Source organism: Heptranchias perlo, chromosome 1 (assembly GCF_035084215.1).
Source record: "Heptranchias perlo isolate sHepPer1 chromosome 1, sHepPer1.hap1, whole genome shotgun sequence".
Classification (NCBI taxonomy): Eukaryota; Metazoa; Chordata; class Chondrichthyes; order Hexanchiformes; family Hexanchidae; genus Heptranchias; species Heptranchias perlo.
The window spans coordinates 175,503,818-175,517,210 of record NC_090325.1 but is presented as its reverse complement, the minus strand read 5'-3'; the positions used below and the strand labels follow the sequence as shown (position 1 = coordinate 175,517,210).

The 13,393-nt window shown below is 53.6% G+C and overlaps 1 protein-coding gene across 6 annotated transcripts in view; it reads left to right on the top strand.

The window, feature by feature from the left end:
* The window catches only part of LOC137328074 (uncharacterized), a 99,564-nt gene that overhangs the window by 31,348 nt on the left and 54,823 nt on the right, over nucleotides 1-13,393 (top strand). The gene's annotated exons all lie outside the window — the stretch shown is intronic.

Sequence of the window (13,393 nt, the reverse complement as noted above, 5' to 3'; positions counted from 1 at the left end):
TTCGAGGAGCGGGACCGGATCGCGCCTCGATCCCGCCCACTTCCGGGTTGCGCGCTGACGTGCGGGGGTGCGTGCGTTGGCCCCGCTGGTGGGAATCCCGCAGGCAATTAAAGCCAGCGGGGTTCCACTTGAGTGTATTTATCTTGGTATTTCAGGTCATTAAATGACCTGATTGAGCTGTTTATTTAACAGGTGTCGGATTTTACAGTGAAATGAGACTGTTTCCCATACTGGGGGAAACACTCTCACTCCAAACGGACGTGTTGCAGCCAGCAGCCTGTGGCAGCTGCCAAGGTGCATTCCACAGGTGGGGGGGGGAGAGCCTTCACCAACGCAGGAGGACACTCCGTAACATTGGGCAACGCCTGCCCTCCACCACCCTCCTCCAAGCAAGAAGATTCACCGGCGTGGAAGTCCAACCCCTGTGCGAGGACACACTTTTCTAGCGTGCACAACCCCGCAAACCTAAACCTGCCAGATGGGTGCTGCGTTGACATCCTCGGAGGACGAACAGCATGAGCAGCCTCAGCAGCCTCGCAGTCCACGCCGTCCGCCTCAGAGACGTGCATCCCCACAACACGGTGCTGTGGCACATCCACCTGCACAGCAGGATGGAGGGCATCCGCAGAGAGAGATGCGTCGCAGGAGGCACTACCCTCCGCACAGGGTCTACAGACCGAGGCTCAGCTTCATGGACCTCTCTGAGCAGCAGTGCATACGGAGGCTCAGAGTCACTCGCCAGGTAGTCGCCGACATCTGCAGCCTCCTCAATGACGAGCTGCTCCCGGATGGACCAAGCAGCATCTTCTTACCCGTCGCCGTCAAAGTCACCACTGCCCTCAACTTCTTCGCCTCCGGATCCTTCCAGGGTGCCACGGGGGACATCACCGGGGTCTGTCAGTCGTCTGCACACAAGTGCATAAGGCAGGTCACCGATGGGCTGTTCCGCAGGGCCTCGACCTACATCAACTTCGCCATGGATGAGCGCAGCCAGACGGAGAGGGCGGTTGGGTTCCATGCTGTGGCTGGCTTCCCACGGGCGCAGGGTGTAATCGATTGCACCCACATAGCAATACGGGCACCTCCGCATGAGCCAGGGCTGTTCATCAACAGGAAGGGGTATCACTCCATGAACGCCCAGCTCATTTGTGACCACCGCCAGAGATTCCTACACGTGTGCGCCAGATACCCTGGCAGCTGCCACGATGCCTTCGTCCTCAGGGAGTCCACCGTCCCGCCCCTCTTCCACGCACCCAACGCCGGCAACGGCTGGCTCCTCGGCGACAAGGGATATCCCCTGCACACGTGGCTTGTGACACCTCTGAGGAACCCCATTACCGAGCCACAGCGTCGGTATAATGACAGCCACATTGCTACCAGGTCTAAAATTGAGCAGGCTATAGGGCTGCTCAAGATGCGCTTCAGGTGCCTTGATCGTTCTGGGGGAGCGCTCCAATACACGCCATTCAGAGTGGGACGAATTATAGTTGTCTGCTGTGCCCTGCACAACATGGCACAACAGAGAGGGGTGCCGCTGGAGGAGGCCCCATGCACACTCGCCACCCACATTGAGGACGACAATGAGGAGGAGGTGGAGGAGGAAGAGGAGGAGGAGGAAGAGGGAGAGGAGGAGGAACGACCCATGCGCCGAACACCGGCTCACCTGCGTGCTCGTCAGGCCAGGGAGGCACTCATATGCCAACGGTTCTCCTAACATTACACTGTGTGAGGCGTTCACATGTCATAACGTGCACAGACGAGGGTCCATACAGGCTCCCTCCACAGAAGAGTGGTGCCTGTACACCTGCACCCACTGTATTATGCCCAATGGGTGGGACGGGGTGGTCGTCGTCATGATGAGGCGCACGGAAGGGACATATTGCACAAGCTGCAGAATTATGGACAAGAGGTGGCAGCATTGGTGAGAAAAAGTGAGTTTATTTTGTGGTGACATTCAAAGAGTAGAACATTTTTTTAAAAACGACAAACACCCTGGTGCAATCCCTGTGTGCTCACGGAACTTTAGGCGTTCGTTTTCGGGACCCCCTACGTGGTGCCACCCCTGTGGCTCCAGCAGAGGTGGTGGCAGGTTGCTCCTGTTCCTGCCCTGACCGGGTAGATGCTTTGGGCCGACGCCCCCTGGGTTTCGGTGCCCGTGAGGGGACCTCCACAGACTGCTCCTCCTGCACCTGTGCAGGGGCAGACTCGGCCACCTGGAGAGGATGGACTATTGCGGGCACTGGTTGAGAGGGGGGCAACGGGTGAGACTTGGGGGCGCCTTGAGTAGCGTCCACACTTCCATTTCCCCGTTCACCATCTTCCCTCTCATGGCCAAGGCCCACATCACCCCTTCCACCCTGCTGGACGGCAGTTTGGATGACGTGGGTGAGACCTTGCAAGGCCACCTCCAATGTATCTGTCAACCTGTTGATGGCGGCAGAATGTTGTTCACCCTGAATCCGAACAGCCGTTGTGAGGGCCTGGATGGACTCATTGGTGAGCTGTGCGTGACGCTCGAGGGAGGCTAGCCTGTCCTCCACCGCAGACGTTCCCACACCTACCCGCGACACTATCTCAGAGATGCCTTCACGTCCCTGCGACACTATCTCGGCGATACCCTCCTGCACCTGTGCCACCATTCCCCTCATGCAGGAGTTGGACTCCTCCATCCTCCGTGCGATTGTGGAGAGTGCGCGTGGCACCTCTCCCAGTACCTCAGCAATGTTCTGGTGCCCCTCGACGACTCTCCTTTTGACAGGTGGCCCCCTGGGTTCAGCATCTGGGTCCGGCTGAGCAAAGCCTGGAGAAGAGTGCTCCCACCGACGCGGACCCTCCGCGGCTGACCCTGCCACCAGGGTCTGCTCATGCTCACGTGTGCGCGGTGACTCACCATGTGCAATCCCAACTAGCTGAGGGGGGGGACCCACCGAGGTGTGTGTATCTGCGCTGGTGGATGCAAGGCTCATGTGTGACGATGCACCCTCAGAGACGGGCATGTCCTCTGAGGAATCGCCCTCAACCGAGACGTCGATCGCAGACGGTCCTGCAAGAGAACAGAGGGAAATATCAGGCATGTGACCAAATGTGGCGGTGCGGCATATGCCATGTGATGCTACGATCATTCACGATCATGAGTGATGAGTGCCAGAACCAGACTCGCCATCCGCCATCGACAGGCAATGCAGCGTGCGGCTGATCTCCAGTGCCTCGACCTCGGCGTCTGTCAGGGCCATCTCGTGTGGCGGGCCCCCTCCGGTGCGTGCCCTATCGCGTGCGTTCCTGGCCCTCTTCTCCTGTGAGAGCAAAACACAAAAACGTTATTGAGTGATGATTACAATGTGAGACGCTTCAAGCATTGGTGTGATTGGGTTGAGCGTGTGCCAGATGGATGGGAGGATGCGTGTGCCACATGGCCATCCCATTGTATGGGCATTGGGGTGTGTGGTAGTGGTCGAGTGGGGACAGGGACGGTGGGTACGTGCAGGCACTGTGAGGCTGATAGTTGGGTGGCTGTGAGGATTGTTGCGGGAGCGCAGTGCTGTCAGTGGAGATGGGGTTGTGAGGTGTTTGAGGTGATGTGGAAGACGGAGTGATGCAGAGTGCGTTAGTGTACTCACTTTTCCGGACCTGGTGAGGTCATTGAATCTCTTGCGGCACTGAATCCAAGTGCGGGTGGTGTTTCCCCTGCTTGTGACCTCCGCGGCCACCTCCTCCCATGCCCTCTTGGTGGCGCTGGCAGGGCACCTCCTTCCATCCGTGGGGAACAGCGTCTCCCTCCTCATGCGGACCCCGTCCAGCAGCACCTGGAGGGCGTGGTCCGTGAAACGGGGAGCAGCCTTACCCCTGTGCTCCTCCATCCTTGATGGAGTGTAGTTTGTGGCTGGAGGGGCTTTGGTGGACTGCCCCTTTAAATAGAGCGCAACCATCGCTCAGACGTCAATGCGCATGCGCAGGCCGCCGGCACGCAGCTGAGAAGCGCGGAACCCGTAACTGCCGGCTAATTACATCAATCATCCCGCGATCGCGTGCGCAACGCACTCAATTTGGCCGGCGCGTTTTCCTCGAGCCCGCCCGACCACCTGCTGCCAACCCGCACCCCTGGTAAAATCGGGCCCATAGGGTCAGAGATTTAGGGCTCGATTTTCGCACTCCCGAGCGGGTGCGTTCGTGGCGGGGGGGCTGCGAAAATCGGGGATTCCCGGGGCGGGTCCGGAGCCCGGCTCCAACCCGCCCACTTCCGGGTTCCCCAGTGACGCGCTGCCATGCGCGCGCAGCCCCCGCATGTGGGACTTGAAGCAATTAAACAGGTACTTCAGGTGGTTTACAGACCTGATTGACCTGATATTTTAGGATGGGTGGGATTTTGCAATGCACTGAGACTGTTTCCCATACTGGAGGAAACACTCCCAGTTCAAATGGACGTGTTGCAGCCATCAGCCTGTGGCAGCTGCAAAGGTCCATTTGGACAAAGTTTGGCCTCCACCACCCTCCTCCTAACACTACAATTGACCAACTTGGAACCTCAACCCCGGTGTGCGGACACATGTACCTACCTTGCGGACCCCCTCAAACGTACACCTTCCGGATGGGGGCCGCCGTGGTTGCAATCATGACCTCCTCGGAGGACGAACAGCATCACCAGCCTCGCCGGCCACGCCGTCCACCTCTAACACGTGGAGCTCCACAACACAGTGCTGTGGCACATCCACCTGCACAGCAGGAGGGAGGGCAACCACAGAGAGAGATACGTCGCAGAAGGCACTACCCTCACCACAGGGTCTACAGACCAAGGCTCAGCTTCCTGGACCTCTCTGAGGAGCAGTGCATACGGAGGCTCAGAGTCAGTCGCCAGGTAGTCGCGGACATCTGCAGCCTCCTTAACGACGAGCTGCTCCCGGATGGACCGAGCACCATCTTCTTACCTGTCACTGTCAAAGTCACCACTCAACTTCTTCGCCTCCGGATCCTTCCAGGGTACCACCAGGGTCTCTCAGTCGTCTGCATACAAGTGCATAAGGCAGGTCACTGACGGCTTGTTTCACAGGGCCTCGCACTATATCAACTTCCCCATCAATGACCTCAGCCAGACGGAGAGGGCAGTGGGATTCCACTCTGTGGCTGGCTTCCCACAGGTGCAGGGTGTAATCGATTGCACCCATATAGCAATACAAGCACCTCTACATGAGCCAGGACTGTTCGTCAACAGGAAGGGCTATCACTCCATCAACACTCAGCTCATCTGTGACCACCGCAAGAGATTCCTTCACGTGTGCGCCAGATACCCTGGCAGCTGCCACGATTCCTTCATCCTCAGGAAGTCCAACGTCCCGCCCCTCTTCCACTCACCCAACACCCGCAAGGGCTGGCTCCTCAGGAACAAGGGATATCCCCTGCACACGTGGCTTATGACACCTCTGATGAACCCCATCACTGAGCCACAGCGTCGATATAACGACAGTCACATCGCTACCAGATCTACAATTGAGCATGCTATAGGGCTGCTCAAGATGCGCTTCAGGTGCCTTGATCATTCTGGGGGAGCACTTCAATACGCACCAGAGAGTGGGACGCATTATAGTCATCTGTTGTACCCTGCACAACATGGCACAACAGAGAGGGGTGCCGCTTGAGGAGGCATCTGCCACCCACATTGAGGAAGACGAGGAGGAGGCCAAGGAGGAGCAACAACCCATGGGCAGAACAGCGGCTCATCTGGCTGCTTGTGAGGCCAGGGAGTCACTGATATGTGAACGGTTCTCCTAACATCAGACTGTGTGAAGAGTCCAGTTCTCATCACCTGGACAGAGGAGCGGCCACACCAGCCCCCTCCCCTGCCCCCTGCACAAAACAGTGGTGCAACAACACCTACACCCACTGTAGAATGACCAATGGGTGGCATCAAGTGTGCGTGTTCATGGTGAACCCCATGAAAGGGACCTATTCCACAAGCCAGTCAAGAATGGGCAAGACGTGGCAGTAGTGGTGATAATAATAGGACTTATTGTGCATGTGGCAGAAAACAAATATAAATAAAAAACATTACAAATCGTCAAACACCCTTGTGCATTCCCTTTGTGCTCACAAAACCTTCGCCTTGCGTTTACGGGAACCACTACATGGTGCTACCCCTGTGGCTTCAGCAGAGGTAGTGGCAGGTTGTCTTGTCCATGCCCTGACTGATTAGATGCTCTGGGTTTCGGTGCCCGTGAGGGCCCCTCCAAAGACTGCTCCATCGGCACCTGTGCAGGGGCAGACTCGGCCACCTGGAGAGGGGGCAGCATTGCGGGTACTGGTTGAGAGGGGGGCAATGGGTAAGATGTAGGAGCACTTTGAGTGGCGTCCCCACTTCCATGTCCCCTTTCACCATCATCCCTCACTTGGCCCAGGCCCATATCACTCCTTCCACCCTGCTGGACAGCAGTTTGAAGGGCTTGTGTGGGGCCTTGGAAGGCCACTTGTAAAGTATCTGTCAGCCTGTTTAAGGCGGCAGAATGTTGCTCATCCTGAATCCGAACGGCCGTTGTCAGGGCCTGAATGGACTCATTGTTGAGCCGTGCTTAATGCTCGATGGAAGCTAGCCTTTTCTCCATCGCAGACATTCCCGCACCTACCCGCGACACTATCTCAGAGATGCCTTCACGTCCCTGCGACACTATCTCGGAGATACCCTCCTGTACCTGTGCCACCATTCCCCTCATGCAGGAGTTGGACTCCTCCATCCTCTGCGCGATTGTGGAGAGTGCGCGTGGCAACTGTTCCAGCACCTCGGCAATGTGTTGCTGCCCCTTGATGACTCTCCTTTTCACAGCTGGCCCCCAGGGTTCAGCATCTGGGTCCAGCTGAGCAGAGCCTGGAGAAGAGTGCTCCCACCGACGCGGACTCTCCACGGCTGCCCCTGCCACTAGGGTCTGCTCCTGCTCACATGTGCGTGGTGACTCACCATGTGCAAGCCCAACTAAGTGAGGACGGGGACCCACCGAGGTGTGTGTATCTGCGCTGGTGGATGCATGGCTCAGATGTGATGATGGACCCTCAGAGGCCGGCAGATCCTCTGAGGAATCGCCCTCCACGGTCACGGCGCTCGCAGACGGCCCTGCAAGAGAACAGAAAGCAATATTAGGCATGTGGACAGATGTTGAGGTGCTGCAGATGCCAAGTGATGCTAAGATCATTCGTTATCGTGAGTGCTGAGTGTTAGCTTTCTGTCACCGGCCGCTTGTGCAATCCCAGCCTCGGCATCCGCCACGGACAGGCACTCCAGCGTGCGGCTGATCTCCAATGCCTGCTGCTCCGCGTCTGGTGTGGTGGGCCCCCTCCGGTCAGTGCCCTCTCCCAGGCGTTCTGGCATCTCTTCTCCTATCAAGGCAAAACACAGAGGCGTGATTGAGTGATGGTTGCATGGTGACCCGCTACATGCATTGGTGTGGGTGGGGTTGAACGTGAGGGAGATGCATGGGAGGGTGCGTGTGCAATATAACCATGAGATTGTATGAGGATTGGGTTGCGTGGTAGTGTTCGACTGGGGACAGGGGCAGTGAGTACATGCAGGCAAGGTGAGGATGACAGTTGAGTGGATGTGAGGAGTGATGCGAGAGCGTTGTGGTGGCAGTGCAGAAGGAGTTGTGTGGTGGTGGAGGTGATGTGGAAGAAGGAGTGTGGAAAATGCGTGAGTATACTCACTTTGGCTGACCTGGTTAGGTCATTAAATCTCTTCCTGCACTGCACCCTGGTTCATGGCACATTGCCGCTGCTGGTGACCTCCTCAGCCACCTCCAGCCAGGCCTTCTTTGTGGTGGAGGGAGGGCACTTCCTCCCATCGGATCGGAAAAGGATTTCCCTCCTCCTCCTCACCCCATCGAGCAGAACCTGGAGTGAGGAGTCCGAAAACCTTGGGGCAGCCTTTCCTCTGGCCTGCTCCATGGTTCAAAATTGGTTGTTTGCTGCAGGAAGAGCATTGGTGGACTACCCCTTTAAATAGGGCTCCTCCAGCTGCCAGACTATGCTGCGCATGCGCAGTCCGCCCGCCGCGCAGCTTTCCAGCGCGAAACCCGGAAGCAAAGGTAAGTGGCTTCAATTAGCCTGCGATTGCGTGCGGAGCACACTGATTTCACTGGGCGAGTAACCCACGCGCCCAGTCAAACCCCCGCTGCGAACCCACCGCCCTCCTAATATCGGGCCCTTAGGCTTTTATGATGATAGTTGAGGACATTTTGAATTGAGTTATTTCAAAACTGAGTGTGACTTTTGGTTCTGCTAGAAAGTCCTATGGTTGTTTTAAATCCCCGCTGTTATTTTAAATGGATACTTTGGAATCTGCTTCAACATGTCGAGCCTTTCTAAGAGTTCACTGATCTAAGCTGGGAAAGTTCTGTAGGTGTTGAACTGTGCTATTCACAAAAGTGTATATATTGAAAAATCACTAGCACTCTCGCCTCTGAGTCAGAAGGTCATGGGTTCAAGTTCCACTCCAAAGACTTGAGCAGAAAATCTAGGCTGGCACTCCAGTACAGTACTGAGGGAGTGCTGCACTGTTAGAGGTGCCTTCTTTCGGATGAAACGTTAAACCGAGGCCCTCTCTGCCCTCTTGGGTGGATGTAAAAGATGCTTTGCCACTATTTTGAAGAAGAGCAGAGGAGTTCTCCCAGTGCCCTGGCCAGCATTTATCCCTCAACCACCATCAGTAAAAAGCAGATTATCTGGTCATTTTATGTCATGCTGTTTGTGGGACCTTGTTGTGCGCTAATGATTGCACTGTTTCCTACATTACAATGGTGACTACACTTCAAAAAGTACTTAATTGACTGTAAACCACTTTGTGACGTCCTGAGGTCATGGAAGATGCTATGTAAATGCAAGTTTTTCTTTCTTTTATAGGTTAAATCCCTGCTACATCGTGATCTGGGCAGCACTGAATGGAAGATGCAGTCTGTGGCTTTCCCCTTTGGAGAGAGGGAGGGAAAATTGAAGGGAACAGGCACATGGGGCCTGATTTTAGCAGGCCTGCGGGTTTCCGGCGGGTTGGGTTTCGGGTGCGTGGTCTCCGCGCCCAGTGAAATTAGTGGGTTGCCCGCGCGATCGTAGCAGGCAATCCACTAATTGGAATCACTTACCTGCTCCTCCGGGTTCCGCGCTGCTGGTCTGCGCGTCGGGCGGGCTGCGCATGCGCAGTACGATCTGTCAGCTGGAGGCTCTCTAGTTAAAGGGGCAGTCCTCCACTGACACATGCTGCAACCAATAGAACAAATTACAGCATGGAGCAGCCCAGGGGGAAGGCTGCTCCCAGTTTAACGATGCCTCACCCCAGGTATCATCAGATGTGGTGAGGAGGAGGGGGAGGACAGAGATCTTCCACCCGGCGGGCGGGAGGAAGCGGCCAGCCTCTGACACTAAGAAGGCCTGGCTCGAGGTGGCAGAGGGGGTCACCTGCACCACCAACATATCGCCCACCTGCATACAGTGCAGGAGGCGCTCCAATGACCTCAGTAGGTCAGCCACAGTGAGAACACGTAGTCTTTCCACTACACTCCGTCTGCCACAACACTGCCCCCACCCCACATCTCCTTCGGCACCGCCAACACTACTCTATCACATCACCCCTCATACCCACTCAAACCCCATCCTCATCTTACCTGCACCTACTCACCTCGCCAGTACTCACCCCGCCACTAACACGCAACCCAATCCTCATACAATCTCATGGCTCTATCCCATACTCACCCTCTCGTGCATCTCTCTCACGGCCAGCCTCACTCAACCTGCCACTACCTGTGCTGCAGCCACAGGGCATGCATCGCATATGTGCAGTAGGCAGCGTACGGCAAACGTGTCGTGAGCATGAAGGGGATGCACAAGGGTGTCTGAGGGTTTGCCATGGGTGTTACCTATATTGAATTTCAGAGCAACAAACATCACACATTATATTGGCACCACCACTGCCATGTCTCCGCGAATCCTGTCTGTTGTGTCCAATAATGCCCGCTCCTGGGTATCACTATGAGGACCCACCACTGATGCCACCCATTGTGTTACTGCAGAGTAGGTGCAGGTGTATTTGCAGGGCTCTTCCGCGCAGACGACTGAGAGACATCGGCGGTGTACCCGGCTGCACCCTGGAAGGATGCGGAGGAGAAGTTGTGGAGGGCAGTGGTGACTTTGGCAGCGACAGGTAAGCAGATGGTGCTGGGGCCAGCCAGGAGTAGCTCGGCATGAAAGAGCCTGCAGATCTCCACGACTACATGTCAAGTGAATCTGCGCCTCTGTGTGCACTGCTGCTCGGCGAGGTCCGGGGAGCTGCTCCTCGGTCTGTGGACCCTGTGGCAAGGGTAGTGCCCTCTGCGACGCGTCTCTCTCTGCGGTAGCACTCCCTCCTGCTGTACAGGTGGATGTGTCACAGCACTCTGTTGTGGAGCTCCATGTGTCAGAGGTGGACGGCGTGGATGGCGAGGCTGGTGATGCTGTTCGCCCTCCGAGGGGGTCATGACTGCAGCTACGGCAGCCCCCATCCGCAATATGTACATCTGAGGGGGTCCGCAAGGTAGGCACATGTCTCCGGACCCCGGGTGAGTGTGCAGGTTGGTGACTTTGACCGTCCGGAGGGGGGTGGTGGAGGCCACACTTTGTCCCAAGTGACACGAGCGGCCTCCTGCAATGGGTGAGGGTCTCCCCCCACCACCTGTCAAATGGACCTTTGCAGCTGCCACAGGCTGACAGCTGCAACACGTTCAGTTCAACTAGGACTGTTTCCCCCAGTGTGTGAAACAGTCCCATGTTTCCCCAAAATCACACACAGTCCCTTAATCAGGTCAGTTAATGACCTGAACAAGCGAAATAAATAACCTCAAGTGGCATCCCGCTGGCTTTAATTGCCTGCGGGATTCCCACCAGCGGAGGCCACGCACGCACCCCCGCACGTCATCGGGGAACCCGGAAGTGGGCGGGATCGTGGCGGGTTCCCGTCACGTGACTGGATATCGGGATTTTCGGGGCCCCCCCGCTGGAAACCCACAGGAAACCCGACGGTAAAATCGAGCCCATGTAGTCTCCAGAGACTCCTAGCTGCAGACTTAAGATGGCAGCCTGCAGCTGCTTCTATATTAGTCCTCACACAGTGCAGCCAGTTTACAGGAAGATGAGCTGCACGTTACAAAAGTAAAGGCTGTTTGGTGGCACCAATAGCTCGCTCTCTTAAGGCCCAGACTGCAATATAAAAGCAGTTCATGAATAGCTCTCTCAGCACTAGAGATGATGAGAAGAAACAGACGAAAGTTGGGTGATAGTGTACCAGAAGAAAATACAATGCGTTGCAAAATATATATTTAAATAAAGCAAATAAATGTGATTAGCAATGTTTGGAATTTGGCTGGGTGAATTACTAAAGGTGAGAATTGTGTCAACTGCTTTATGCAGTTTCCTATACATCAAGGCACAGTATAAAAAGTTTCAGACTTTTCACAGACATTATAATCAAGCCGCACTAAAGCAACACAATTCAGAGGAAGAATTAAAGTAAGTCAGAGGGAAAAGGAATTCATTGGAGAGGAAAAAGCAAGTGTGCATAGTGGGGACTTTGTGTGACTGAGACAGTGGTTTTTTTTTGATTATTAAGACTAGTTGCTCTCTGCTGAGTTATATTTATTCTTACTATTTCATTAAGTTGTGCTTTAGGCAGAATGCTGTTAGGTCATCCTGCCATCACCCATACCAGATATCAAAGATCACAGCAGAGAGCCACCTAGGACTGTCATTTTAATCCATGAGTTTTTAAACTGAAAAACCTATTTGAAAGTCCTATCTTAGATGGTTTGGATGACAGCCGGAAGACCTAACAGCATTCTGCCTGAAGTACAACTTAATAAAATAGTAACTATATATAGCAGAGAGCAACTAGCCTAAATAAACCAAAACCCACTACATAGGACACCACCAAGTTGAACAAATTAGGAAAGAAGATGGAATAAACCAAGGTAGCACCAAACTTGAGTTTTTAAAGCCTATGGATTATAGTAGCAAGGTAAGATTGAGGACAGTGAGGAGTTTCACTGTTTTGAGGTCCTGGGAAAGGAAGAATTAGTGTGGGAGACAGGAGGCAGTGTGATGAATCTTGATTTCAACAGCAGTGAGAATATGAGAAGGAGGAAGGCCCTGCAAGGTGGTACAATTTGGTAACAAAAATAATAGTAATTATACTTTGAATGGTGGAAAGTTGGGTGATGTGGACGAGCAGAGGGGTTGGAGGTTCGGATTCACGATATGTTAAAAGCAGCACCTCTAATGGAAGGCCATAAAAAAAACTAATGGAATACTGGGACTTATGACAAATATGAAAGTCAAGATTTAATGGTGAATCTACATAAAAACTTAGTAAGACCATGGTTGAAGGACTGTATGCAGTTTTGGGCACTACACTATAGGAAGGATGTTGAACCAGGTATGAGGAAATACAAATAAGAAGAAAGTATTGAAAAATTGGGATGGTTTTTATTAAAACAGAGAAGATTATGGGATAAATTGCAAGGTGTTTAAAATTACGAAAGGATGGGACAGGGTAGATAAAAACAGACTATTTCCATTGGTTGAGGGTTCTAGAATGAGGGAACATAGATATAAGATTATTTGTAGAAGATTTAAGACAGAGAACCGGAGAAACTTTTTTACACAGAGGTTTGTGCAGCTGTGGAATGCACGACTGGAGTTAGTGACTGATACAGAGACCATATCAACATTTAAGAATTGGCTAAATAGGTAGTTGAAGGAAAGGGGGATAAAGGAATATAGAAACAGGGCAGGCACATGGGATTAGGACTACTGCTTGATGGAAGAAAAATACCAACACAGACTGGTTGGACCAAATGGCCTGTTTCTGTAATTTCTATGTAATTCTATGTAGATGCTATAGTTACAGCCTTGGATGAAAAAGAGGGGAAATGATCAACAAAGAACAGCAAGAAAATATATGATGGAGCAAGAGTAGGTTGGAGAGGGGAAGGAAGGATTAGCTGCCAGACAACAAGCTAAGTGTTATGAGGATGTGTTATCATCCATTATAACCCAGTGAAAATAGCACCTCAAGTGTGTCAGCTGTGGTTCAGTTGATAGCACTCTTGTTAAGGGTTAAGGGTTCAAGTCTCATTCCAGAGACTTAAGTGCAAAATCTAGGCTGACACTCCAATGCTGTGTTGAGGGAGTGCTGCACTGTTTGAGGTGCTGTTTTTTGGATGGTCCCTTAAAACTGAGGCCTTGTCTGCCATCTCAGATGGATGTAAAACATCCTGTGGTACTATTTCAAAGGAGAGCTGGGGATTTCTCCCTTGTATCCTGACCAACATTTATCCCTCAACCAACAGCACTAAAAGAAATAGATTAACTGGTCATTATCTCATTGCTGATTGTGCGC